The 26,939-nt window shown below is 46.3% G+C and overlaps 1 protein-coding gene and 1 long non-coding RNA gene across 2 annotated transcripts in view; one reads left to right on the forward strand and one right to left on the reverse strand.

The window, feature by feature from the left end:
• The window catches only part of LOC135225796 (uncharacterized), a 205,054-nt gene continuing 178,115 nt past the window's right edge, over nucleotides 1-26,939 (forward strand). The window contains exon 1 of the mRNA XM_064265286.1: nucleotides 1-663. The gene's annotated coding sequence lies outside the window, so the exon portion shown is untranslated. The remainder of the gene's footprint in view (nucleotides 664-26,939) is intronic.
• Nucleotides 14,298-14,794, reverse strand: LOC135225471 (uncharacterized). Its single transcript, XR_010316982.1, has 3 exons — nucleotides 14,698-14,794; nucleotides 14,525-14,593; nucleotides 14,298-14,423 (listed from the first exon to the last, which is right to left on the reverse strand). It is a non-coding gene; the product is annotated as an uncharacterized LOC135225471 (long non-coding RNA).

Below are 26,939 nucleotides of genomic sequence, written 5' to 3' on the forward strand. Positions count from 1 at the left end.
AACGGGTGAAGACACTAAATTTCCATACTAAAGAGGGAAATGGAATATTTAGAGGATTTATTACTTTATTACCCTGCATACACAACATTCGCAACAGATATAGATTCATGCAGCAGCAGCCGTATCAGGAGATAAGATAAAAGCTGTTTGCTCATGTTCTACTTTTCACAGATCTCTTTAGAGAAAAAAAATGATGGAATTTATAGAATAGAATATAGAATCACGGGGGGGAAATACTTAAAAATAATGGCAAAACAGAATGCGCATTGGGGCCGTGCAATAGATAAGCTATAAAACTTATATTACCTATAGTACTACTTTGGTGTGCCGCGGAGGTTAACAGTGACATGGGGGTATAGATATAGAATCGTACAGCGTCATATCAAGGAGATTAAGGGGAAATGATAACTAACACCCAACGATTTGCTGATTGATATATCGAAAGAAGAAATTGAAAACAAGAAGGGATTTATAAAACATATAAGATATTACAGAGACTAATAAGCATGGATATCCACAAAGGGAAGAGAAATGGAACCAGCAAGGGAGCCGTTTCATAGGAATAGCCTACCAAGTACTACTAGGGGTAGTTCATCAATGATACGTTTTCTCTTTTTAGTTATCCTCCTGTAAAAGCTGTCACTCACAGGTATATACATACAGGTAAGTATATCAAACAGGTATTTTTGGTAGGCTAAGTTTGGTTATGACATGAACGAACTTGACATCTCATTTCCGTCTTAAATGGTTGTTTACTGACCATTTACAACATTAGGTATAGCCTAGTAGTAGGTAGATAGCTTATAGGTACTAGACCAAGGACAACAATGTGTACTACCACTGTGGAAAACATGGCCGCATTTTTGATAGGGAAATAAACATTAGCTAGCTAGGAGTCCTACTGGTATGCAGAGTAGGGGTCATGAATTACTTGGGCAGGGTAAAGGAGGAGTTAGGTTACCTAGTAAGGTTAGTATGTTACATTCCCTCTGAAATGACTACGAGGCGCCTAGATTACACTAGTCCTGACCCTCTACGCTCTGAAGGTGGGATAGGGGAAACAACTGATTGGACTAACTGATCCAGTTTTGACCAAGTGTGAATCCACATTCCAAAAAAGTACTTTAACACGTCCTGACACCGGAGATGGGCACCAGTCACGAGTTGTCGGTGGTGAGAGCAAGAGCTTGAGACCTCTACTTTCCTTTCGAAGTAGGGTAAACAACCGCATGGATTGGCCCAACACACCGACGGTCACGGATGGCCACCCTCCGAAAAAGTACTTCCAAGTACTTAGGTATAACCCGTCCTGACACCGGAGATGTTCATCTGTCGCGACTTGTTGGTGAGAGACGTAGCTAAAGACCTCTATCTACTCTCCTATCGAAGTGCGTATTTTCTCCAAAGTTAGAAATTAAGGCCAAATTTAAAGCTTTAAACAAAGGGTAGTGAAAAGGGTGGCCATCGCAGTGCAAATTTCACCAGAACGCTTTCAAAATTTTTACTTACGTTAAATAACTTAGAAGATTGACACCATCTCAATGTTTGCGGAGTCACTTGTGTCAACAAACTTCCCATTTCCTGTGATTAATCCGCAAACCACTTGTACCCATAGACGCTGGGGCACTTTCATCACAACAATTGGAACATGGTCCCTGGCCACGATGTTTTTAAGGAAACTACTGTCAGATATATATATAGCTGGATTCTCCGAAGTCCGACAGAATTTCAAAACTCCCGGCACACGCAGTGGTCGGCCAGGTGGTTAGTACCCATTCCCGCCGCAGGGAGGCGGGTATCAGGAACCATTCCTGTTTTCTATTCAGATTTCCTCTGTTGCCGGTACTGTAAACACCTGTTTTCAGTACCTCCGTCTTAGGATTTTGAAACTTCATTGCCGCTAAGTATCCTAATTGTCTTTCGATTTATTGACTTGGATTTGTGGCTAGGCATACGCTATCATAGATTGATTTGAATTTGATTGTTCTTTGCATAAGATGTCTGAATCTAGTTCGACTAGTTTCAGAGTTTGTTGTCTGCAAGGGGTAAGGTGAGTCTATCGAAACCTTTGGTAGATCCTCACTTGGTATGCACGACGTGTACATGTTTCTTTGCTGAAAGATCAATGTAATTAGTGTGATGTTAGACTGATTCCGAAGGAAGACGTATGATTCGTATGTACGCAAATTAGAGCGTGATAGAATCAGGAGGTCTTCCTCCAAGCTGCATCAGTAAACAGAAGTCAGGGTAATGAACCTACTAACCTCCTGTAGACCTTATTTTGCCTAACCCTGTGGTATGGCCAAAAGGCCTTGAGGAAGTGTCCGCGAGAGTAATGCCCTTTCTGTTATGGTGGATTCCATCTGTAATCTTGGAATCTAAAGTGCTCGCTCTCCAATCAGTATTGTGAGTGTAGTGATGTTGAATTAGTGCCCCTAGTGTTGTGGAGGGGGCGTCAGATCGGCCCTATAACGCCTCTAGGTCTAGACCTCTGTGGGACTCCCAGGACAGGGAGTGGGCAAGTCGAAAACCGAAGGAGGGTTATGGGGACTCCCCACCGATCTGGCGTCCCTTCGGCAGGACCTGAAGACGCTTCCCAGGCTGCCAAAGATCATGCACGTGCACGAATCCTGAAGGATTGTTTCTCGTCCTCCGAGGCGTCCTCCCCGTACAGGGGTTGGAGCTCTCGGAAGGACTCGCGCCCTTTAAACAGAAGCTTATAGAGGAGGACTCTTCACGTCCTCTCTCTCTCTTGTCATGCAATTGCAATCGTAGCCTTAACATTTTGACGACTTTCCAACGCAGAAGGAAAAAAGGACGTCATCGGAGCAGGACGCTTTTGAGCACCCAGATTGCTCTAGCATTGTTACTGTGAGAAGGAAGAAGGCGTCCCCTCGTCCCTCGTCTACTCACAAGAATCAGCCCTTCTCGGATGTCCTCGTTTTCGCCAAGAGAAGGGCAAAGCACAGTACCGCAGGAAGGATTCGAGGCTGTCTGTCAAGTCAGGCAGTCTCCTTCTCCTTCTCCTTCTCCTCGCTCGTCGCCCTCTACATCCTCGCACCCAAGGATGCCTGTGCGCTTCTGGAAGTGTCGATGAGCGTGACAAAGACGCAAGATGTCGCACAGGCGGCCGTCGTTTTTGTCAAGAGTTGCGAACGTCCTTAAGACTCGTCCTGATGACGATCACCGTACATCTGCTAATGATGCTCGCGCGCTTCATGAGCAGCGCGCCCCTCGCCAGGAAGCCTCTCAAGTTGCTCGTGTTGACGCTGTTGGGTCCGCCGCGTCACGTCAGGAAGCTCTCCATGACGCTTCTCTTGATGTTTGTCGCTCTCCTCTTCGGGACGCTCTTCAAGACGCTCACAAGGATGTTATGCAGGACACTCGGCGTTCTATACATCAATATGCTCGGCAGGACCCTCGAGAGGACTCCCTTCAGGATGCTTGGCGTTCTATGCAATCAGGACGCTCGGCAAGGCCCTCGCGAGGATGCCTTTCGGAACGTTGAGCGCGTTTCTGGAAGTGTTCATTTGCATTATAAAGACGCAAGATGTCGCACAGGTGGCCGTCGCCTTTGTCAGAAGGTAAGGAAGGTCCTTAAGGCCCGTCTTGCCGTACGTCTTCTTATAGTGCTCGCGCACTTCAGGAGCAGCGTGCGGCTCTCCATGATGCCTCTCAGGTGGCCTTTCATGCATCAGGACGCTTGGCAAGATCCTCTCTGAGATGCCGTTCAGAACACTTGGTGTTCTATGCACCAATACGCTCGGTAAGACTCTCGCGAGGACACCTTTTGAAGACGCTCGACGTCCTACGCATCGAGACGCTAACCAGGACACTTGCGAGGAAGCTTTTGAAGATGCTCGACGTCCTACACGTTGAGACGCTCGCCAGGACGCTCTGGAAGACGCTCGACGTCATAAACATCGAGATGCTCGCCAGGATGCTTTTGAAGACGCTTGATGTCTTACACATCTGGACGCTCGCCAGGACGCTAGCGAGGATGCTTTTGAAGACGCTCAGTTTCCTACACGTCATGACGCTCGGCAGAGCACTTGCCACGACGTTCTTCAGAACGATAGGCATCCTACGCATCAAGACGTTCGGCAGGATTCCTGCAAGAACGCTCGTCAAGAGGACGCTCTTCAGGACGCTCCACAGGACGTTCCTTTACAGGAACTTAATAAAGATTCGGAGTTGGCGGTGAGGCATACCTGAATTTCTTCTTCGAACCCTCCTTCAGATAGAGGATCCCTTGCTCTCCTCTCTCGCAGTGGGCGTCGTCGAAGAAGAGGAAGGAGCTTGGTCTCGTCAAGATGTCCACTTCGCTTTCTACGAAGGGAGCGTTCAGTAGAATCCATGACTTGATGAACTCCAGAAAAACGCAAGGCAAGACTTCCTTTGCCCTACTTCCAGCAAGGTTAAGCGTAATAGCAGGCATCCGACATGAAACGGAAGAGGAAGCTGGTTGGAGAGTTCCTTCCTCTTTCCAGGACGATTTTGCCAGCGAGATAGACCATCTGAAAGGGCTGTTCAGGATGATGGATATTTTTAGCTCCTAGATTGGTATTTCGGAGCCCTGGACCTGCAGTCTCGGGGCCCTGACTCTTTTTCTCTCGAATAACTATCCAACCTGCATGGATAAGGTAGTCAGGTTGGTTCTGATGAGCTGGCATCTAGAAAAAGACTCTAGAAAACTTTAAGCAGATTTTGGTGTCATAAAACGCCTCTTCTGCGTTCGGGACTGCGCTACCGAAGGGGAACATTAGGGTCCTACCTGCCGTAAGCCCAGTCTCTGACCAGGAATCCTGCCCCTTCCTCAATTTCTGCGGGAATCGGGAAGTCTATATGCTCGAATTCCTGGATTACTTTCTGTCATGTAAGTGGGTTTCCCCCATTAGCAAGATACTAAACGTTTTGTCAAGTAAGTGGTTTTCCCCCATTGACAAGATACTAAACGTTTTGTCAAGTAAGTGGGTAACCCCTCATTGACAAAAAATAAACTCTTTGTCTCGTAAATGGGTTAGTTCTCATTGACAAAGATCTCAATAACATTTTATCGCGTAAGCGGATAAGCTCTCATTGACAAGATTCGGAAGAGCTCTCATTCATTGGTCAGAGGCTCATCCAGAAAAAAGACTTGTAGACTACGTCCATGAAGTCTTATGTCCAATAACATATGAAGCTTGAGCTGTCCTCTTCGGTCCTCGGTTCTCACTTGAGGATCTCCTTCGACTAATACTAATTCGTTCTCTTGGCAAAGAGAACGAAGACAGTCGATTTCCATTCTCTCTCTTCCTCGTCGAGGAAAGAATGTAGTAGAGAATTAGCTGTCCAAGTGACTACAATACTCTACCTATTTTACCTTTGCGTTATATTACTACTGTATGGTTCAAGTCATATACACTTACCGTAGTTACCTCTACGGATGGCAACCGAAAGGACTATTATTCTAAGTGCATTTAATCGGTACTCCCTGCAACCTTCCAGGAGTTTCCGGTGTAAGGACAACGCTTAAAGGTACAGGCAGTCCCCGGGTTACAACGGGGGTTCCGTTCTTAAGACGCGTCGTAACCCGAAAATCGTCGTAAGCCGGAACGACACTTGGAAATATGCCTTAAAACTAATAAAACGTTAAAGAGACCTTACCTGTGTGACATGCAAGTATTGCATGATGTGTAGTGTGGTTATTTCAATGCCAAAGGATGGTTCTTGAAGGTATATAATCTTTATTATACTCTTGTGACACTATAAAGCACAATCTTGAAGTACTACCAAGTCCTTAGTTGACTTTAATATACATTAATACACTACTAATCCTTAGGTTAGACACTATACACTATGAAAATTCTTGAAGTATGTATACTACTATCCTTAGGTACACTATGGAAATTCTTGAAGTATGTAGTATAATCCTTTGGTAGTACATCCTGGAGTACACTAAAATCCCAGTCTGGTAGTTCTGGAAGGTAAAAGTATAACACAATTAGTACAAAATACACAAAGTCCTGAATGCAATATGTAAATTATAGATATCAAGAGTAAAAGAGTTAATGTATGTTAATTAATTCCTTACTTTTAGTTTATAATTCCTTACTTTGAGTTATATCAAGAGTAAAAGAGTTAATGTATGTGAATTAATTCCTTACTTTTAGTTTAAAGTTGTCGTGCTATGTAACCCTGGACAAAGTTTTATGTGGCCCCATTGCCTACATCATTCAGGGGGTTCTGGGATTCTGGAATGTACAAAAAATAATTAGTATGTCAGTAAGTCCTCTATGCAGAGTAAGTTACATATAGTGGTTTAATATCAGATATAACATGTATAAAACTTAGTTAATGTATGTTAATTAATTCCTTACTTTTAGTTTAAAGTTGTCGTGCTATGTAACCCTGGACAAAGTCTTATGTGGCCCCATAGCCTACATCATTCAGGGGGTTCTGGAATGTACAAAAAATAATTTTGTTCATGAAACTTACTTGGCAGATATATATATAGCTGTATTCTCCGAAGTCCGACAGAATTTCAAAACTCGCGGCACACGCAGTGGGCGGCCAGGTGGTAGTACCCATTCCCGCCGCTGGGAGGCGGATATCAGGAACCATTCCCATTTTCTATTCATATTTTTTCTGTCGCCGGTCGGTAAACACCTGTTTACAGACCTCCGCCCAGGATTTTTGGATTTTGACTCGTTATAAGTATCTGGATTGACTTTTGGTTTTGACTCTGGATTGTTGGATTGGCATACGCGATAGTGGACTGTTTTGGATTTTGGATTGGCTTTTCTATGAACGTGATGTCGGGATCAAGTTCAGTGAGCTTCAGAGTGTGTGTGAGAAGTGATTGCAAGGTGAGGCTACCGAAATCATCGGTAGACCCCCACACAGTATGTATGGGGTGTAGGGGGCATGTTTGTTTGCTGGTTGATCGTTGCATTGAATGCAAAAGTTTGACTGAGGATGAATGGAAGGTGTATGAATCCTATCGGCGTAAGTTGGAGCGCGATAGGATCAGGAGGTCTTCCTCCAAGAGCGGTTCTACGAAAGGTAAGGGAAGTAACATTTCTCCTATTTTAACACAGTAGAATTTGCTTCACCTAATCCTGTGTTGTTGCCTGAGGGCCCTAGTTCTGTGTCTGGAGAAGGTAATGCCCTTTCTCTGATTCTAGAGTCATTACGCACTCTAGAGTCCAAAGTGTTGGCCCTTGAAAACGGCTCGAGAAAGTGTGTGATCGTGCCCCTAGTGTTGTGGAGGGGGCGTCAGATCGGCCCCATAATGCCTCTAGGTCTAGACCTCTGTCGGACTCCCAGAACTCAGGAGTGGGCATGTCGAAAGCCGCAAGAGGGTTACCGGGGCTCCCCCCCCACCGATCTGGCGTCCCTTCGGCAGGACCTGTTGCTACTTCCCAGGCTGCCAAGGAGCGTGCTCAGGCTCGCATCCTTAAGGACTGTTTTTTCGTCCTCCGAGGCGCCCTCCCCGCGCAAGGGGTGGAGCGCTCGGAGTGACTCGCGTCCGTTGAAAGGACTTTTCCTAGGGAGGACGCTTTAACGTCCCCTCTCTCCGCTCTCGTTGCGGTCTTCGCCTGCGTCGTATGACGCGTTTCCTCCACAGAAGAGAGGTAGGACGTCGTCCGAGGACGACGCTGAGAAAGCGCTTCTCTCGCGCCTCGGAGAGGCAGGTTGCTGTACCTTTGAGAAGGAAGGAGGCGTCCCCCCGCCCCTCGTCTTCTCGCAGGCGCAGCCCTTCACCTCCTCTCGGTTCTTCACCTACGAAGAGTATTCTTGCGTCGCTTCAAGACCAATTGTCGGCCTTAATGGCTCGGAAGACTCGCCCAGCAGCAGTTGAGCCTAAGCGAAGGAAGGACGCTAGACTGCCTGTCAAGAGGACGAGGCAGTCTCCTTCTCCGTCCTCGTTCGTTCGTCTGTCTCCGCCCGCACGTCAGGACGCCTTTGAGGACGCTCGACAGGACGCCTTGGAGGACGCTTTTGAAGACGCTCGGCAGGACGCTTTTTGAAGACGCTCGTCGGGATGTTTTTGCTTGACGCTTTGCCTGTGGAGAAGGCTTTCGAGAGCGTCAAAGGACGCTTTGAAAGTGAAAGCTGGACGCTTGAGCGTGAAACGTAAGGACGCTCCTCGAGAGAGACTAAGAGTAACCTCTCTTGACGCGCAGCGCGGTCAGGACGCTCTTCGTGGTTCGAGCTCTCAAGATCGACAGAAGGTCGGTCGCTTTGAAGAGGCTGATGTTAGTCTTCTCGAAAGCCTTTGTTGAAGGCTAGACCCGTTGGGCGCACGCCCTCTCCAGAGGTTCAATCTCCTTTGCCTCTTCGGGAGGAAGGAGAGAGCTTAGTAGTCCGGCGGACCTCAGTGGAGGTAAGAACAGCCCGTCAAGTTTGCATCGGTTTCGACTACAAGGTGCTGGTTCGTCTTTTACGTTCTTTGTTTGGTGAGAAGTTCCAGCCTGCAGCTCCTATGTCTCCTCCCTCTCAGTTTTCGTCTTCGAAGTCGGGCAAGGTTTCGGAAGTGGTGGAGATGAAGACTTCCTTGTCCACTAAGAGAGCATTCAAGAAATTGCAGGATTGGATGGAACGTCGGAAGGATCAGGGCAAGTCGACTTTCGCCCTTCCTCCTTCAAGACTCAGTGGGAAAGGCGGCATTTGGTATGAGACCAAATCTGAAGTAGGAGTTAAGATCCCGTCTTCTTCACAAGGGGACTTTGCTAGTCTGGTAGACGCCAGAAGAGATCCATTTTATCGTCCGCTAAGATTTCATGGACACCAACGGAGATCGACCATCACATGAAAGGTCTGTTAAAGACTCTGGAAGTCTTTAACTTCCTAGACTGGTGCCTAGGAGTCCTGGATCTTCAATCTAGGAGTCCTGATTCTTTGAGTCTGGGGGAGCTGTCCAATGTGTTGTCATGCATGGACAAGGCCGTCAGGGATGGTTCGGAAGAGTTAGTGTCTCATTTCGGCACTGCTGCTTTCCTCAAGAAGAGAGCGCGCTTTTCTGCAATTTTACAGCGAGGTCTGTTTCTGCATTGCAGAAAGCAGAGCTTCTCTTTGCACCTCTTTCGAGCCATCTCTTCCCCCAGGCTATGGTAAGGGACCTGGCAGTGAGCCTACAAGAGAAGGCTCCCCACCCAGGATCTCTTGGCCCAGTCTTCAAGACGTCCCGCAGTCCCTACCACGTCGTCGTCTGGACGACCTCCTAGGAAGGTTAAACCCTTTCGTAGCGCTCCTCCCTCGAGAGCTGCTCCTCGAGGGAGGGAGGACTTGCAAGAGGAAGAGGTTCCTTCAAACCTAAATCCTCTAAGTGAGAAGAAAGTCCTTCAGATGCCTGTCGGAGCCAGGCTGAAGTTCTTTGCGGGTGCGTGGAGAGAGAGAGATACAGATGCGTGGTCCCTCAAGATTGTGGAACAGGGGTACAAGATCCCCTTTGTGGACCCTCCTCCTCTTTCTACGACTCCCAGAGATCTTTCCCCGTCGTATCAAGGGGAGAAACAGCAGGTTCTTTTAGATCTTTTGGATCAAATGATCATGAAAAGAGCGGTGGAGCAGGTCTTAGACCTGGGGTCACCAGGATACTACAACAGACTTTTCCTGGTACCAAAGCAGTCGTCGGGGTGGCGTCCAGTCTTGGACGTAAGCAGCCTGAATCTTTTCGTAGAAAAGAAAAAAATTCAAGATGGAAACACCTCAGTCGGTTCTAGGAGCCTTAAGACCGGGCAACTGGATGGTGTCCTTGGACCTACAGGACGCATACTTTCACGTGCCTATCCACCCTCTTCAAGAAAGTTTCTGAGGTTTATGCTAAGGGACAAAGTTTGGCAATTCCGAGCCCTTTGTTTCGGTTTAAGCACGGCTCCGATGGTATTTACCATGCTCATGAAAAACGTAGCGAGATGGTTACATTCTGCAGGAATAAGAGTGTCCCTGTATCTCGACGATTGGCTGATCAGAGCATCGTCAGAAGAAAGGTGTCTGAAGGACCTTCACTTCACTTTGGCTTTGGCGAAGTCCCTGGGGACTTCTGGTCACCTCGAAAAGTCGCATCTGACCCCAACACAGTCCATCGTGATCTGGGGTGGGGATTCAGATGGATTCAGTGGCTTTTCGAGCGTTTCTGTCCCAGGAACGACAGCTGCAAGGCTTAGAGAGAGTTTCGGCCTTCCTGGGGAAGGAAGCTTGCTCGGCGGGAATGGATGAGTCTGCTGGGAACCATTTCCTCGCTGGAAAAGTTTGTTTTCCTGGGAAGACTACACCTCAGACCTCTCCAGTTTTTCTTAGCAGACGAATGGAGAGTCAGAGAGGATCTGAATGCGACCCTTTTCATCACCAAATCGGTGAAGAACCATCGAAGATGGTGGTTAGATCCTCGGAAGTTTCGAGAGGGGTTGTCCCTAAAGCTCTGAGCCCAGACCTAGTGTTGTTTTCCGACGCCTCGGTGTCGGGATGGGGAGCAACACTGGGAGGGGAGGAAGTGTCAGGCACCTGGAGGGGGGAACAGGTGTCCTGGCACATCAATGTAAAGGAACTAGCGGCGGTTTTTCTGGCGCTACAGTTCTTCCAACAAAAGGTTGCAGAGAAAGTAGTCCAAGTCAACTCGGACAACACCACAGCCCTTGCGTACCTAAAGAAGCAGGGAGGTACACACTCCCGTCCTCTGTTTTATTTAGCGAGGGAGATTCTGCTGTGGGCAGATGCGAGACGGATAAGGATCCTGACAGATTTATCGCAGGAGTCCAGAACGTCAGAGCAGACCTTCTCAGCCGACAAGATCAGATCCTGCCGACGGAATGGACGTTGCACCAGACGTCTGTCGAGAGCTCTGGAGACTGTGGGGGTGTCCGTTAGTCGACCTATTTGCGACGTCGAGAACAAAGAGGTTGCCTCTTTATTGCTCCCCTGTGCTGGATCCGGGAGCAGTCGCGATAAGACGCTCTGCTCTGGACTGGGCGAACCTAGACTTGTATGCCTTCCCGCATTCAAGATCATGGGGGAAGTAGTAAGGAAGTTCGCGGCATCGGAGGGGACGAGGTTGACCCTGATCGCCCCGATGTGGCCCGCGAAAGAAGTGTTCACGGAGGTAATGTCATTCATCATAGACTTTCCGAGGACATTGCCCTGGAGGAAAGATCTACTCAGACAGCCCCACTTCGCAAGATATCACCGAAACCTCTCCGCTCTGGGTCTGACTGCGTTCAGACTATCGAAAAGCTGGCCAGAGCGAGAGGTTTTTCTAAAGCAGCTGCAAAGGCGATCGCCAATGCTAGGAGAACGTCCTCGAGAGCTGTTTACCAGTCGAAGTGGGCTTCCTTCAGGGCATGGTGTAGAAAGGAGGGAATTTCCTCTTCCACTACCTGTGAGCCAGATAGCCGATTTCCTGCTATTTTTAAGAAATGTACAGAAGCTGGCTGTCCCGACCATCAAGGGATATAAGAGTATGCTGTCGGCAGTCTTCCGACACAGAGGACTAGACCTGTCTGATAACAGGGATCTTCACGATCTCCTGAGATCATTTGAGACATCCAAGATACCTCAGGCGAGGCCTCCTTCTTGGAACTTGGATTTAGTCCCTCAGACTGTTAATGTCGAGTCCTTTCGAACCTCTACATGAAGCGTCTCTTAGGAAACTTGACTAAGAAGGCTCTTTTCCTAACTGCTCTGGCGACGGCGAAGAGAGTTAGCGAAATTCAGGCCATTTGTAAGAGAGTGGGCTTCAAAGGGGACAATGCTGTCTGCTCTTTGAGTCCCACTTTCTTAGCAAAGAATGAAAACCCGTTGAACCCTTGGCCAAGGAGCTTTGAAATCAAGGGTATGACAAGCCTTGTGGGCCAAGAACCTGAGAGAGTCCTGTGCCCTGTCAGGGCTCTAAAGTTTTATGTCCACAAGACTAAAGAAGTACGAGGTCCCTCAGATAATCTCTGGTGTTCGGTTAAACGACCCGATATACCATTATCCAAGAACGCTTTGGCGTTCTTTCTGAGGGACGTCATTAAAGAGGCTCATTCGTCTTCCACACAGATCGATTTGAGCCTCTTGCGAGTGAAAGCTCATGAGGTCAGAGCTGTCGCAACCTCGCTTGCCTTCCAAAGGAAACATGTCGATCAAGGACATCCGTGACGCCACCTTTTGGAGGAGCAATTCAGTATTCGCCTCACACTACTTGAGAGATGTGAGAACGATATACGAGGACTGTTGTTCTCTTGGGCCATACGTTTCTGCAGACACAGTCTTGGGGGCTGAAGGTAACTCTCTCCCTATCCCTTAGTTAGGTTAGGTTAGGTTTTAGTTGTTGTGTTTTTTGGTTGTGGTGAGGCTTTGGTGAAGACCTCCCATCTCTTAGCTTAGTGTTCAGGGGGTCTTGGATAGTTGGTCAGGTGGTGGTCAGTTGCTTCGTTGCCCTCATTTGTATGGCTCTATGCTCTTGTCACATTGAGGTCACGTCCCCGTTGACAGAGCATCCAGAGCGCACCAGCACTACAGGTCTCCACCTGGCTGGCAACTCTGATTAAGCACAAGCAGGCTGAAGTGACAGTAATCACAGAGTCTACTTTGCTAACAGGTGAGGAACCAAGGTGTATATCATCTACTTAATTTAAGTTTCCTACAAATCCTATTCTGTCTCTTCCCACCATCCGAAGGTGGGATTCAGCTATATATATCTGCCAAGTAAGTTTCATGAACAAAATGTTATTGTTATAATACAATTAAGTTTGTTCATACTTACCTGGCAGATATATATAATTAAGTGCCCACCCACCTCCCCTCAGGAGACAGTGGCACTGATAAAATATGAATAGAAAATGGGAATGGTTCCTGATATCCGCCTCCCAGCGGCGGGAATGGGTACTACCACCTGCCGCCCACTGCGTGTGCCGCGAGTTTTGAAATTCTGTCGGACTTCGGAGAATACAGCTATATATATATCTGCCAGGTAAGTATGAACAAACTTAATTGTATTATAACAATAACATTTTGTCAGCAAGTACTCTATGCATAGTAAGTTACATACAGTAATATGCACCATACAGTGGTTTAATATCAACTGGTATGCATGTTGTAAATGATTGGTCTACACCCTCTGTTCAGCAGGGAGTGGAGATTTTACCAAACTTGCAAAGTTTCCAGTTATCCCATGAGAGAGACCTTGATCACTTATCCCATGTGAGAGATCTTGGTCACTTTTTTTTTTAAATAGTATAAAACTTACTTAATGTATGTTAATTACTATGTATAATTCCTTACTTTTAGTACTGTAGTAGTTTAAAGTTGTCGTGCTATGTATGTAACCCTGGACAAAGTTTTATGTGGCCCCATAGCCTGCATCATTGAGGGGGTCCTGGGATTCTGGAATGTACCAAAAAAGTATCTTAAGTTAAGTCATGTATGTTTAGTAAGTTACATACAGAATATGAGTATGTGTATGGTACATGTATGTATAAGTTTTTTACTCTTGTTTGCATTCACGAAATGCGAAGTTATAGTTTTTATGACGGATATCCGTTTTTATCATAATTTTAAAATTGCCTGTATTTATTTAGTTTATAAAATCATCAACATAAATATTCATGTCAAACCAGTTTCGTTATAGCGCTGAATAATCCCTATGGATTCCAGTGCTTGGCTTCAAGCCTAAATTTCATATTCCTAAGTTACATACAGTAACCATACGTACAGTGGTTTATAACATGTATGTAATCAAACTTGGTTGGAAATTCCTGTAAAAAAAAGTTATGTACGTATGTAATACTGTATGTAAAAACCTTACTGTTCATACTTTGTTACACTACTACATGTTACATTTGATACATATACTTTCCTGAAGGGTTTTTTCCATCCAAAAATGGTGCTTCTACTTGTAGTTATCCCTTGATGACACTTGTAATGTGTAGTAACAACCTGGAGTTGTGTGAAAAATGTTGGTTCTGGAAGGCAAAAGTAACAAAATTAGTACAAAATACTTACTACAGAAAGTCGTGAATGCAATAAATGTTAATTACTGTAGATATATCAAGAGTACTAAAAGAGTTAATGTATGTTAATTAATTCCTTACTTTTAGTGTAAAGTTGTCGTGCTATGTAACCCTGGACAAAGTCTTATGTGGCCCCATAGCCTACATCATTCAGGGGGTTCTGGGATTCTGGAATGTACAAAAAATAATTATGTCAGTAAGTCCTCTATGCAGAGTAAGTTACATACAGTAATATGCACCATACAGTGGTTTAATATCACATATAACATGTAGTATAAAACTTAATTTAGAAATTCCTTACATAACTTACCAACTTTTAGTGAGTCTCAAAGCTGTTACCTAGGTTGTGGGAGATGGAGATGGAGGTGTAGAGCATTCATGATAAGGATGCATTCCATACCTAACTTCAGTGTGCTTTATCACAGATAACAGGCTAGGATGATGGGCAGTCTGGAATGAAGAATTAATATTAAAGGACAGTATGTAACCACTTAGGTGTACAAAATTTATTGTACGTATGCACACATTAAAAACAACTGAGAATTCCTTACCTTCAGCAAAATGAAGACATGTAGGCTATGTAGAGGTCTGGTTTATGTAAGTCACAGGTGCATGCCAGTCTGGAATGATAATGTACATATGATTAGTATGTAGTATGTTACATACATAACATGGTTATTACATATGTAATAATAAAACATTAATAAAAAAAAAATGTCCTTACCAAATTCTAGTGGTTGGCTTGCTTACTGGGATGGGCATATGGTAGATGAGTGGGTGGCTGGGCTATGGAGTGGGATGGGCAGGTGCTTGGGAGTCTGGAATGATAAAAAATATATAAAATGATAGAGTTACTACTGTAACTACTGCACATGTTATTACTATTTGACATGTGTAGTGTGTAATACAATATAAAAATTGAAGAATTCTTTTACCTGAAGGAGTTGGAGAGGTGATACTACTCGTATCAACTGATTTGGGCTCTGATGAGGGAATAAATCTAGATCTGGAAAGAATGATAGGGTACATAAATATAAGGTGGATGTAACTGTAGCATATGTACACTTTTAATAAAATTTCTATTAGCAATTTATAAAACATTTTATACAAATTTGTTAAGGATTCCTTACCTGATGAATAGGGTGAGCCATCAAAACCATGGAAAGGCTCAGGGTCATCTGGGTCGCTGTCACTATCAAAGGTGTCTGAAATGAAAAAAAAAAATAATAAGGTTATGCAACATCAAACACATTGTATCACTATGTAAGTAGTGTACTTATGTATGCCATAATGTACTAGTAGGGTGTAAACAATTTCCAACATGAAAATGAGAAAAATGAAATTGCTTACCTGATTGTAGTAGTACAGGTGGACGGGCTGCTACAGAGGGTCCAGGTACAGGGGGATCTGGAACTGTCACAGGTAGTACAGGGAGATCTGGAACTGTCACAGGTAGTACAGGGGGATCTGGAACTGTCACCACTTCTGCAATAAAATTACAAAAGATGAAAATGAATGAAGTTACAATTTACTCTAACATTTAGTTGTTACATTAAAAAATTAACACATTTTATATGTACACTATGTAAACACATAAATTAGTAAAACAGTTCAGAATTCCTTACCAGGACTGGGAGGTGGTGGTACTGGAGACTTGTGAAAGAAAGTGTCAAGCCTGGACTGCACACTTCTCTTCGTCTGCTTCTCCTTCAGGGTCTCCTTGTAGAAAAGTACTAAGTCCAACATTCCACTTTTTTATTTGTCAACCTAGGCAACGTTAGGGTCTTCTGCCTCAAAAGAAGCCAAGGCTCTCTCCAGATGAGTAAAACCCTCTGACAAGCCTTTCACAGTTAATAACCTGGCTTTTGGCTCTGGTGCCGCCTCCTCCTTCTCAATCATTTGTTGTTCAAGTTCAAGCAGGTCCTCTGCTGACAATTCCTCTCCATGGGATACCAGCAGCTCTGTTACATCATCAGGTTCAAGATCTAGTTTTCAGCCTTGCTTTGCCCTATGATCTTCCTCGTCACAGTCTCGACGTCTTCTGCCTGGTCAAAGCCTTCAAAACTGTGCACAAACTGTGGACACAGTTTCTTCCAGGCCCCATTTAAAGTGGTCGTCTTCACCTCGTCCCAAGCACTTGCAATGTTCTTCACTGCATCTGCAATGTTGTAGCCCTTCCAGAATTGCTTGTGTCAACTCCTTGTTAGCTTCTATGGCCCTCAAAGCAAAACGTATGGTCCTTCTAAGGTAGTAAGCCTTGAAATTAGCTATTACTCCCTGGTCCATTGGCTGTATCAGCGATGTGGTATTGGGTGGGAGGTACACTCAAATTTGAAGGGTGAACCAGGGGCATTGTCCAGGAATAAGAGGGCCTTAAAAGGCAGACCCTTCGAAGTCAAATACCGTTCCACTGCTGGCACGAAATGGTCATTGAACCAATCTTCGAAGACCATCAAGGTAACCCAAGCCTTCTTATTTGATTTCCAAATCACAGGGAGTTGACTCTTGAAAATGCCCTTGAAAGCCCTGGGATTCTCGGCCAAATACACCAGCAAGGGCTTAAGTTTTAAATCGCCACTTGCATTGGCCCCAAACAGTGAAGTCAGTCGCTCCTTTCCAGCTTTATGGCCAGGTGCTGACTTCTCCTCCTTGGAAAGGTACGTTCGATTTGGCATTCTTTTCCAAAATAAACCAGTCTCATCCACATTAAAGACTTGGTCAGCCGTGTAACCACCATCCTTAATTATCTCGCCCAAACCACCAGGAAAACTACCTGCTGCTTCGCTATCAGCACTAGCAGCTTCACATTATGCAAATTTGCACGAGCCTTAAAACGGTTAAACCAACCTCTACTCGCGGAAAATTCACCACCAGCACTGCCTTCTCCAAACTTTTTCACTACTGCCTCATGCAGCGCTCTAGCCTTCTCCTGGATCACACTTAAGCTCACCGGAACACGTCGCTGGTTCTGGTCCTCCAGCCAGATCATCAGGAGCTTCTCCATTTCAACAATGCTCTGGCTACATTGCTTCTCGTTTATCACCGTTGACTTCATCGGTGCAGCATCCTTAACGTGCTTCAGAATACGTTCCTTGTCTTTCACAATGGTTACCACCGTCGTCCTGCTCAAGCCTAAGGCACGACCTATTTCGGTGTTAGTTTCTCCCTTCTCCGAACGCTTCACCACGTCGTATTTTACCTCCATCGTGATGACCTTCCTCTTCTTGGATGAACTATCACCGGAGGAAGTACTTTGGCGTTTAGGAGCCATTGTAAATTCGCGAAAAAGGCAAGGAAAATCAGCAACGTCTTAGCACACAACCGAGTGAAATTCAGGCAGGCACGCGATTGAAGTGGCATCCTTTGGTATTGTTACGCTTAGCGTCCTCGACCGTTCGAGGTCGTTGTTCGGTCAATTTACCATACAGTTTAATAGCGTAAATTAATTTATGCGCCTTTGCTCAGAAACTAGTTCTGCGTATGAGGTATCGTTAAAATGCATAACAAAACGTCGTAACCTTGGAATTTGCGTTGTAATCTAACCAGAAACTTAGTTTTTTTAATTATGTACTGGAAACAAGCAATGATTTTTTCATTATTTGTGCTTTTGGACTGTTTTAAACTGCGCATCCTAAGCTAGTGTATTCATTCGCTCGGAAACTAGTTCCGCATATGCGGCATCACTCAAAAAATTAAAAAAATACGACAAAAAAAGTGACGAAAATCATCATAACCTCAAATTTGTTCATGACACTTACCTGCCAGATATATATATAGCTGTACGTATTCTCTGACGTTCGACAGAATTTCAAAACTCCCGGCACACGCAGTGGTCGGCCAGGTGGTTAGTACCCATTCCCGCCGCTGGGAGGCGGGCGTTAGGAACCATTCCCATTTTCTATTCAGATTTTTCTCTGTCGCGGTAGTGTAAACACTTGTTTCCATTACCTCCGCTCAGGATTTTCAAAACTTCTTTGGTCACTTAAGTATTCTGATTGTCTTTTGGTTGTTGAAATTGGCTTTGTGACTTGGCATACGCTATTGTGGTTTGAATTTGAATTTGGATTGGATTGTTCTTGATTCGTGATGTCTGGATCTAGTTCTACTAGTTTCAGGGTGTGCGGTGTGAAAGAGTGTAAGGTTAGGCTACCGAAAGCCTCGGTAGACCCTCACATGGTGTGCACTAATTGTAGAGGGTATGTTTGTTTATTGGATGATAGGTGTAAAGAATGTGAGGTTCTGACTAATGTTAAATGGAAGGCGTATGAGTCTTATGTACGTAAGCTTGAACGTGACAGAATCAGGAGGTCTTCCTCCAGGAGTGCTTCTGTCAAGAGTCGCGGTGATAAAACACCGCAGTCTAATATAAATGTAGAGCCTATTACGCCTAACCCTGTTATTTTGCCTTCGGGCAATGAAGTGATTGCTGAAGGTAACGCTCTTACTACAATTATGGAGTCGATTTGGAACCTTGAATCAAAAGTGCTCGCGCTCCAAACTAATGTGCAAAAGTGCAGGGATAGTGATAGTGTTGTGGATGGGGCGTCAAACCGGTCCTATAGCGCCTCCAGGGTGAGACCTCTGTCGGACTCCCAGGACATAGGGAATGGACATGTCGTAAGCCGAAGGAGGGTTACGGGAACTAAACACCGGTCTGGCGTCCCTTCGGCAGTACCTGAAGACGATTCCCAGGCTGCCAAAGATCGTGCGCGAGCTCGAATATTAAAAGAATGTTTCTCTTCCTCCGAGACGTCTTCTCCTCAATGAGGATGGGTCTCTCGGAGGACCTCTCAAGTGAGGGCGGTAAGGACGTAAGTTGTCGCACAGGCGGCCATCGTCGTTCCCGCCCTCTTAAGAGAGGATTTAGAGAAGAGGACGTTTTATCAGAAGATCGGGAACGTCCTCATACGCGGCTTCCTCTTAGTTCTTCTCCGGAAGACTTTGAAGATGCTATCCCTCAGAAGAGGGTTAGGACTTCTGGTGAAAAGGAGGTAGTCTTATTCTCCAATCTACCTGAAATTAGTCCTGAGAGAAAGAAGAGGGCGTCCCCTCGCCCATCGTCTTCTCACTGGATAAGTCCTTCGTATGAATCTTCCCCGTCTAAGGAGACCCTACTGGCGATGCATCGACAATTGTCTACGTTTTTCGTTGAAAGAGAGTCAAGATCACGTCATCGTAAGAAGGATCTATGGTTGCCTGTCAAGAAATCCAGACGTTCTCCTTCTTCCTCTCCTCGTTCTTCTCCCTCTCCTGTTTCGTCACCTTTTAGATCTCGACGACTCATGCAGGAGCGCGCTAGTACTCCTGTTGATAGAGCCTCTGGAAGTATCGGCGAAAACGTCAAAGACGCTAGTTGTCGCACAGGCAGCCATTGTCTTTGTCAGGAGTTGGAGAACTCTCAGAGGACTCGCTTCGGCGATGTTCGAACGGAGGAAGATAATGTTGATAATCGGGAACGCAGAGAGAATCTCCAGCGCCATAGAACTATTAGAGAAACTTCTGTCAAGGTTTCTACTCGTAAGTGTCGAGACACTCGGCAAGAATCCCGTAAAGACCCTTCTCAGCACGCTTATCCTGCGGTCTTTCAAGAAACCGCTCAGGACGTAAAATTTAGGTATCGAGAAGCTTCTAAGGACAACGTTGATGGCGCACGGCAGTCTACTTATAATGTCGCTCCTCGATGGGTGCGCAAAGGCTTAGTTGGAGAAACTCGAAGTTTTTCTCATTGCGAAACTGTTCAGGACGCTCGTGAGGACGCTTTGCTGGATGCTCGATATCACAAACATCGGCAAGAAACTCACGATGCAGGTTCTAAGGACGCTAATCATCCTAGACGTCATGACGCTATACGGCATGATGCTAAGAAGACTTTGCTAAGCGCTCGGCGTCCTTCATGTCAGGACGCTCGCCAGGAGGAAGATAAAGACGCTCATGAGTATGCGTTTGAGGACGCTAGGCGTCCTAAAAGTCAGGACGCTTGCAGAAATACGAGGCAGGACGCTCCTCAGACAGGTGAGCGATCGACTCTTCAAGAATTTAGACAAGAGCCTCGTTTGGACTCTCGTCAAGAGAGAGTTCTCCAGGACGCACCTCATGACGTTCCTTTACAGGAACTTGATAGAAATTCGACGCTGATAGGAGAACATACTCTAATTTCCTCTTCGAAAATTCCCCAGGGAAATAAGAGTTTAGTCTCTTCGCGCTCGAAACAGGACACCTCTGCTGTTCCTTTGGAAGAAGAAGATTCAACTGACCCTGGTCCTGAGGATGAGGAAGAGTCTTCAGCCTCATCTTCTTCAGATTATAAAACCCTGACTCGCCTTTTGAAAGACTTATTTCCTGATAAGTTTCAAGCTCCGGTTCCTCTCACTCCGCCTTCTCAACTATCTTCATCGAAGGCAAGGAAGACGCCAGGATTTGTGAAGATGGCCACGTCACTCTCCACAAAAAGGGCGTTCAAAAGGATCCACGATTGGAGGGAATCCAAGAAGGCGAAGGGCAAGACTTCATTTGCTCTTTCCCCCGCAAAACTTAGTGGTAGAGGTGGAATATGGTATGAAACGGAAGAGGAAGCAGGTTTGAGGATCCCTGCATCCGCTCAAGGTGATTTCTCTAATTTGGTGGATGCTCCGAGAAGATCTTACCTTCCTTCAGCAAAAGTATCCTGGACGATGACAGAAACAGACCATCATCTTAAGGGTATTTATAGAACATTGGAAGTTTTTAACTTCCTTGACTGGTGTCTAGGAGTCTTAGATATGCAGTCTAGAAGTCCAGACTCGATTTCTTTAGAGGAATTGTCTAGTATTTTGTCTTGTATGGACAAAGCAGTAAGGGATGGCTCCGACGAATTGGCATCACATTTTGCGTCAGGAGTCCTTAAGAAACGTGCGCTTTACTGCAGTTTTACATCAAAAAATCAGTATCGCCCGACACAGAGAAAGCAGAACTGTTGTTCGCCCCCTTTTCGGCTCATCTTTTTCCTCAATCAATGATAAAAGATCTATCAGTGAATCTTCAAGAGAAAGCAACGCAGGACCTATTATCTCAATCCTCAAAACGTCCTGCTGCCCATCCCTCTTCCCGGACTACGCAAGTTTCCAGGAAGAATTTTAAGCCCTTTCGTGGCAGAGCTCCCTCGAGAGCCTCCACTCGGGGAGAACCTTCCCTAGAGGCAGAGCCCCATCAAAGTCTAGGGGAAAGAAATGACTTATCTACCCTTTAGACACCGGTCGGAGCGAGACTCGCTCTTTTCTCAGAAGCTTGGGGAGGTAGAGGAGCGAACAGTTGGTCACTCGAAGTTATCGAGAACGGTTACAAGATCCCGTTCCTCTCAAGACCTCCATTAAGCACGGAACCGATAGATCTGTCGCCATCTTACCAGACTTCGAAACAACAGATCCTGCTAGATCTTTTGGATCAAATGTTAGAGAAGAGAGTGGTAGAGCGGGTTCTATCATTGAATTCCCCGGGCTTTTACAACAGGTTATTCCTGGTTCCGAAGCAGTCTGGGGGATGGAGACCTGTCCTGGACGTGAGCAGACTAAATCTTTTTGTAAGGAAAGAAAAATTCAAGATGGAAACTTCACAGTCTGTTTTAGCAACACTAAGACCAGGGGACTGGATGGTGTCCTTGGATCTCCAAGATGCATACTTCCATGTCCCGATCCATCCCCGGTCCAGGAAGTACCTCAGATTCGTCTTAAAAGGGCAGGTCTTCCAATTCAGAGCCCTCTGCTTCGGACTAAGTACAGCTCCGATGTTTTTCACGTTTTTGATGCAAAACGTAGCAAAATGGCTTCATCTTTCGAAGATAAGAGTCTCACTCTATCTAGACGATTGGCTCATCCGGTCGTCTTGCAAGACAAAGTGTCAGGAGGACCTTCACAAAACGTTACAACTGACAAAAGCCCTAGGCCTTCTTGTCAATTTCGAGAAATCCCATCTGATCCCAACACAGTCCATCATGTATCTGGGGATTCAGATGGATTCAGTGGCTTTTCAAGCTTTTCCATCCACGGAACGTCAGCTGAAATGCTTAGAAAAAGTATTAGTCTTCTTAGAGAAGGAAATATGCTCAGCGAGGGAATGGATGAGTCTGCTGGGGACCATTTCCTCGCTGGAGAAATTTGTTTCTCTGGGAAGGCTACACCTCAGGCCGATTCAGTTCTTCATAGCAGACAACTGGAAGAACAAAAAAGACTTGAACGAAATTTTAAGAATCTCTCAGTCGGTCAAAGACCATTTGAAGTGGTGGTTCGATCCCGTCAAGCTATCGGAAGGACTGTCTCTCAAGCTTCTGAGCCCAGACCTAGTGTTGTTCTCAGACGTGTCTATGACAGGCTGGGGAGCAACACTGGGGGAGGAAGAAGTGTCAGGCCTCTGGAGAGGGGAACAGAGGTCCTGGCACATAAACCTCAAGGAATTAGAAGCAATTCGTTTGGCTCTGCAATTATTCGAGGAAAGAATTATAGGACGGATTGTCCATCAACTCGGACAACACCACACTCTCGCATATATCAAGAAACAGGGAGGGACGCATTCTCGACCCCTGTTCGAGATAGCGAGGAATATCTTGCTCTGGGCGAAGATGAGGGATATAACGTTGCTAACAAGGTTCGTGTCAGGAGTGCAGAACGTTCGGGCAGACCTTCTCAGCCGTCAACAATCACTGCTTCCGCCGAGTGGACTCTCCATTCAGAAGTTTGCCGGGAGTTTGTGGAGACCTTTGGGGGAAGGCCATTAGTAGACCTCTTCGCGACATCGAAGACCAAGAGGCGTCCCAATTTTAACTGCTCCCCGGTCCTCGACCCAGGAGCGATAGCGATAGATGACATGCTTTGGAATTGGAAGGGAATGGATGTCTACGCCTTTCCTCCATTCAAACTCCTGGGAGAGGTGATAAGGAAGTTTGCGGCTTCAGAAGGAGCAAGAATGACTCTGATCGCCCCATTTTGGCCTGCAAGCGACTGGTTTGCAGAGGTCATGTCATTTCTGGTAGACTTTCCAAGGACTCTACCAGAAAGAATCGATCTACTCAAACAGCCCCACTTCGAGAGGTATCACAAAAACCTCTCCGCTCTGAGTCTGACTGCATTCAGACTATCGAAAAGTTGGCCAGAGCGAGAGGTTTTTCAAGAGCAGTGGCAAGAGCTATTGCCAACGCTAGAAGAACATCCTCTCAAGTTGTTTACCAATCGAAGTGGGCTGTTTTTAGGAGATGGTGTAAGAGGAGAGATGTTTCCTTCCTCACGACCTCTGTGAGCCAGATTGCCGATTTCCTTCTACACCTTAGAAATATTGACAAGCTTTCAGTGCCCACGATCAAAGGCTACAAAAGCATGCTATCGACAGTCTTCTGACACAGGGGCTTGGATTTGTCGAATAATAAGGATCTGCACGATCTTTTGAGGTCTTTTGAGACCTCAAAGATTCCACGACCTAGAATTCCGTCATGGAATCTGGATGTTGCCTTGAAATTTCTAATGTCAAGCCCATTTGAACCTTTGCATGCTGCCTCGATGAAGGATCTAACTAGAAAGGCTGTCTTCTTAACAGCTTTAGCAACAGCGAAAAGGGTTAGCAAGATTCAGGCCATGAGTAAGCATGTGGGCTTCAGAGAACACAATGTGGTGTGTTCTCTGAGTCCCTCGTTCTTAGCCAAGAACGAAAACCCGTCCAACCCTTGGCCCAAGAGCTTTGAAATCAAGGGGTTATCAGAGATTACCGGACGAGAACCAGAGAGAGTCCTGTGCCCTGTCAGGGCTCTCAAGTTTTATCTGGCAAAAACTAAACAATGTAGAGGTCCGTCGGACAACCTGTGGTGCTCGGTCAGGAGACCAGAATTACCAATGTCGAAGAACGCTCTGGCGTTCTTCTTAAGAAGCACCATCAGGGAGGCTCATGCGTCTTGTCCAGATAGTGACCTTAGTCTTTTGAAGATTAAAGCTCACGAAGTCAGAGCCATAGCGACTTCGGTAGCTTTCCAAAAGAATATGGCACTCAGTGATATCTTGAGTGCCACATATTGGCGAAGCAACTCTGTGTTCGCTTCACATTACCTCAGAGATGTGAAAGCAACATATGAGAATTGCTACTCGCTGGGACCGTACATTTCCGCAGATATAGTAATGGGGACATGAAACGGCACGATTCCCATCCTTTGGAAAATGGATAGGTGTGCTTTTAATTTATGGTGTTGTTTTTTATGGTTGTAGGGTCGCCGCTTGAGGCGGACTTCCCTTTATTTAGCCTAAAAGTTATGGGACTAACTTAGTTGGGCTAGGTCAGGTGGTATTGTTTTTGCTTCGTTGTCCTCAGAGTATGGTCAAAATGGTCTAGTCACGTTGTGGTCACGCTCCCGTTGACAGAACATCTAGAGCCCTCCAGCTATACAGGTCACTACCTTGCTGGAAACTCTAGTTAAGCAGAAGCAGACTTGGGTGACAGTAATCACGAAGTCAGTTATGCTAACAGGTAAGGAACCAAGATGTCAATCATCTGCATGTAATTTGTTTCCTAAATCCTTCTATTCTGTCCCTTCCCACCTCCAAGGGTGGGATTCAGCTATATATATATCTGGCAGGTAAGTGTCATGAACAAAATGATATTGTCATGATACAATAAAGTTTGTTCATACTTACCTGGCAGATATATATAATCAAGTACCCACCCACCTCCCCTCAGGGGACAGTGGTCTAGAAAAATCTGAATAGAAAATGGGAATGGTTCCTAACGCCCGCCTCCCAGCGGTGGGAATGGGTACTAACCACCTGACCGACCACGGCGTGTGCCGGGAGTTTTGAAATTCTGTCGAACGTCAGAGAATACAGCTATATATATATCTGCCAGGTAAGTATGAACAAACTTTATTGTATCATGACAATATCATTTTGTTCATGAAACTTACCTGTCAGATATATATATAGCTGTATTTCTGACGTCCGACAGAATTTCAAAACTCGCGGCACACGTAGTGGGGCGGCCAGGTGGTAGTACCCATTCCCGCCGCTGGGAGGCGGATATCAGGAACCATTCCCATTTTCTGTTCATATTTTTTTCTGTCGCCGGTGCTGCAAACAACTGTTTACAGTACCTCCGTCTAGGATTTTTGATTTATCTCGCTTTAAATTATCTGGATTGACTTTTGGTATCGACTTCTGGATTGTTGGATTGGCACGCGTAATAGTGGATTGGTTTTTGATTTTGGATTGGCTTTTCTGTGTACATGATGTCGGGATCAAGTACTGGAAGTTTCAGAGTGTGTGTGAGGAGTGAATGTAAGGTGAGGCTTCTTAAACCTTCAGTTGATCCTCACACAGTTTGTATGGATTGCAGGGGGCATGTTTGCTTGGTTGATGATCGGTGCAATGAATGCAAGGATTTGGATGATGATAAATGGAAGATGTATGAGACCTATCGACGTAAATTGGAGCGCGATAGAGTCAGGAGGTCTTCCTCCAAGAGCAGTTCTACGAAAGGTAAGGAATGTAACATTTCTCCTCCTCTAACACCAGTAGATTTTGCTCAACCTAATCCTGTTTTGTTGCCTTCGGGCCCCAGTGCTGTGTCTGGAGAAGGTAACACCCTTTCTCGATTCTGAGTCTATTCGCGCTCTTGAATCGAAAGTTTTGGCCCTAGAAACTGGCCCTGTGAAAGTTTGTGTTAGTGCCCCTAGTGTTGTGGAGGGGGCGTCAGATCGGCCCCATAATGCCTCTAGGCCTAGACCTCTATCGGACTCCCAGGACTCAGGGAGTGGGTATGTCGAAAGCCGCAAGAGGGTTACGGGGGCTCCCCACCGATCTGGCGTCCCTTCGGCAGGCCTTGTTGCTAAATCCCAGGCTGCCAAGGAGCGCGCACGAGCGCGTGTCCTGAAAGATTGCTTTTCGTCCTCCGAAGCGTCCTCCCCGCGCAAGGGGTGGAGCGCTCGGAGAGACTCGCGTACCGGTTGAAAAGGACTTTTCGCTTTGAGGACGCTTCACGTCCTATGTCTCCGCTTTCGTCAGAGATGCGTATGACGCCTTCCTCCTCAGAAGAGAGGTAGGGTTTCTACCGACGAGGACGTTGGTTTCCACGCACAGGCATGTTCACCTGAGAGGCAGATAGCTGTACCTGCTAGAAGGAAGGAGGCGTCCCCTCGCCCTCGCCTTCCCGGGGTTCGAGGTCAGTTCCTGACCCCTTCTTCTGCTCCTTCGTCACCTACGAAGGATATCCTAGTGTCCCTTCAGGACCAGATTACGTCCGCTTATGGCTCAGAGGACTCGCCCAGCAGCAGTCGAGCCTAAGCGTAGAAAGGACGTTAGGCTGCCCGTCAAGAGGACGAAGCAGTCTCATTCTCTCTCGTCTCGTTCGTCTCTCTCTCCACCTCCGGATCGTCCCAACCGTTCTCGTTCTCCAGAGTAGATCTTTCGCTCTCTCAGTAAAAGTGGACGCTCCGCCTCAGGACGCTCGGCGTTCGAAGCAGGACGCTCTGCGCTCTCGGCAGGGCGCTGTTGAGGACGCTCGGCAGTAACGCTCGGCGTTTCGAAGCAGGACGCTTTGCGTTCTCGACAGGACGCCTTTGAGGACGCTCGTCAGGACGCTCGCCGTTCGAAGCAGGACGCTTTTCGAACGAGGCAGGACGCTCAGCAGGACGCTTGCTTGGCTAAGCAGGACGCTTTTGGCGCCTCTCGTCAGGAAGCCTCGCGCTTCCTCTTGTAGGACGTGTCTGTTAAGACAGTTCCCGTTGCTTGTAAGGACGCTCCTCTTTCACAAGATTGTCGTCCTTCTAAGGATTGTCGTAAGGGCGATTCCGTACCTGTAGCGGGTACTTCCAATCAACGGAAGTCTTTGTTCAGGCTTGAGACTGCTGGACGTACGCCCTCTCCTGATGGACGTTCTCCAGTTCCTCTTAGGGAGGAAGGGGAAACTTAGTAGTCCAGGGAGTTCCGTCGAGGAAGAACCTCCGGTAGCTTCAGCTGTCTCGGA

The sequence above is a fragment of the Macrobrachium nipponense genome, chromosome 13 (genome assembly GCF_015104395.2).
Source record: "Macrobrachium nipponense isolate FS-2020 chromosome 13, ASM1510439v2, whole genome shotgun sequence".
In the NCBI taxonomy this organism is placed as follows: domain Eukaryota; kingdom Metazoa; phylum Arthropoda; class Malacostraca; order Decapoda; family Palaemonidae; genus Macrobrachium; species Macrobrachium nipponense.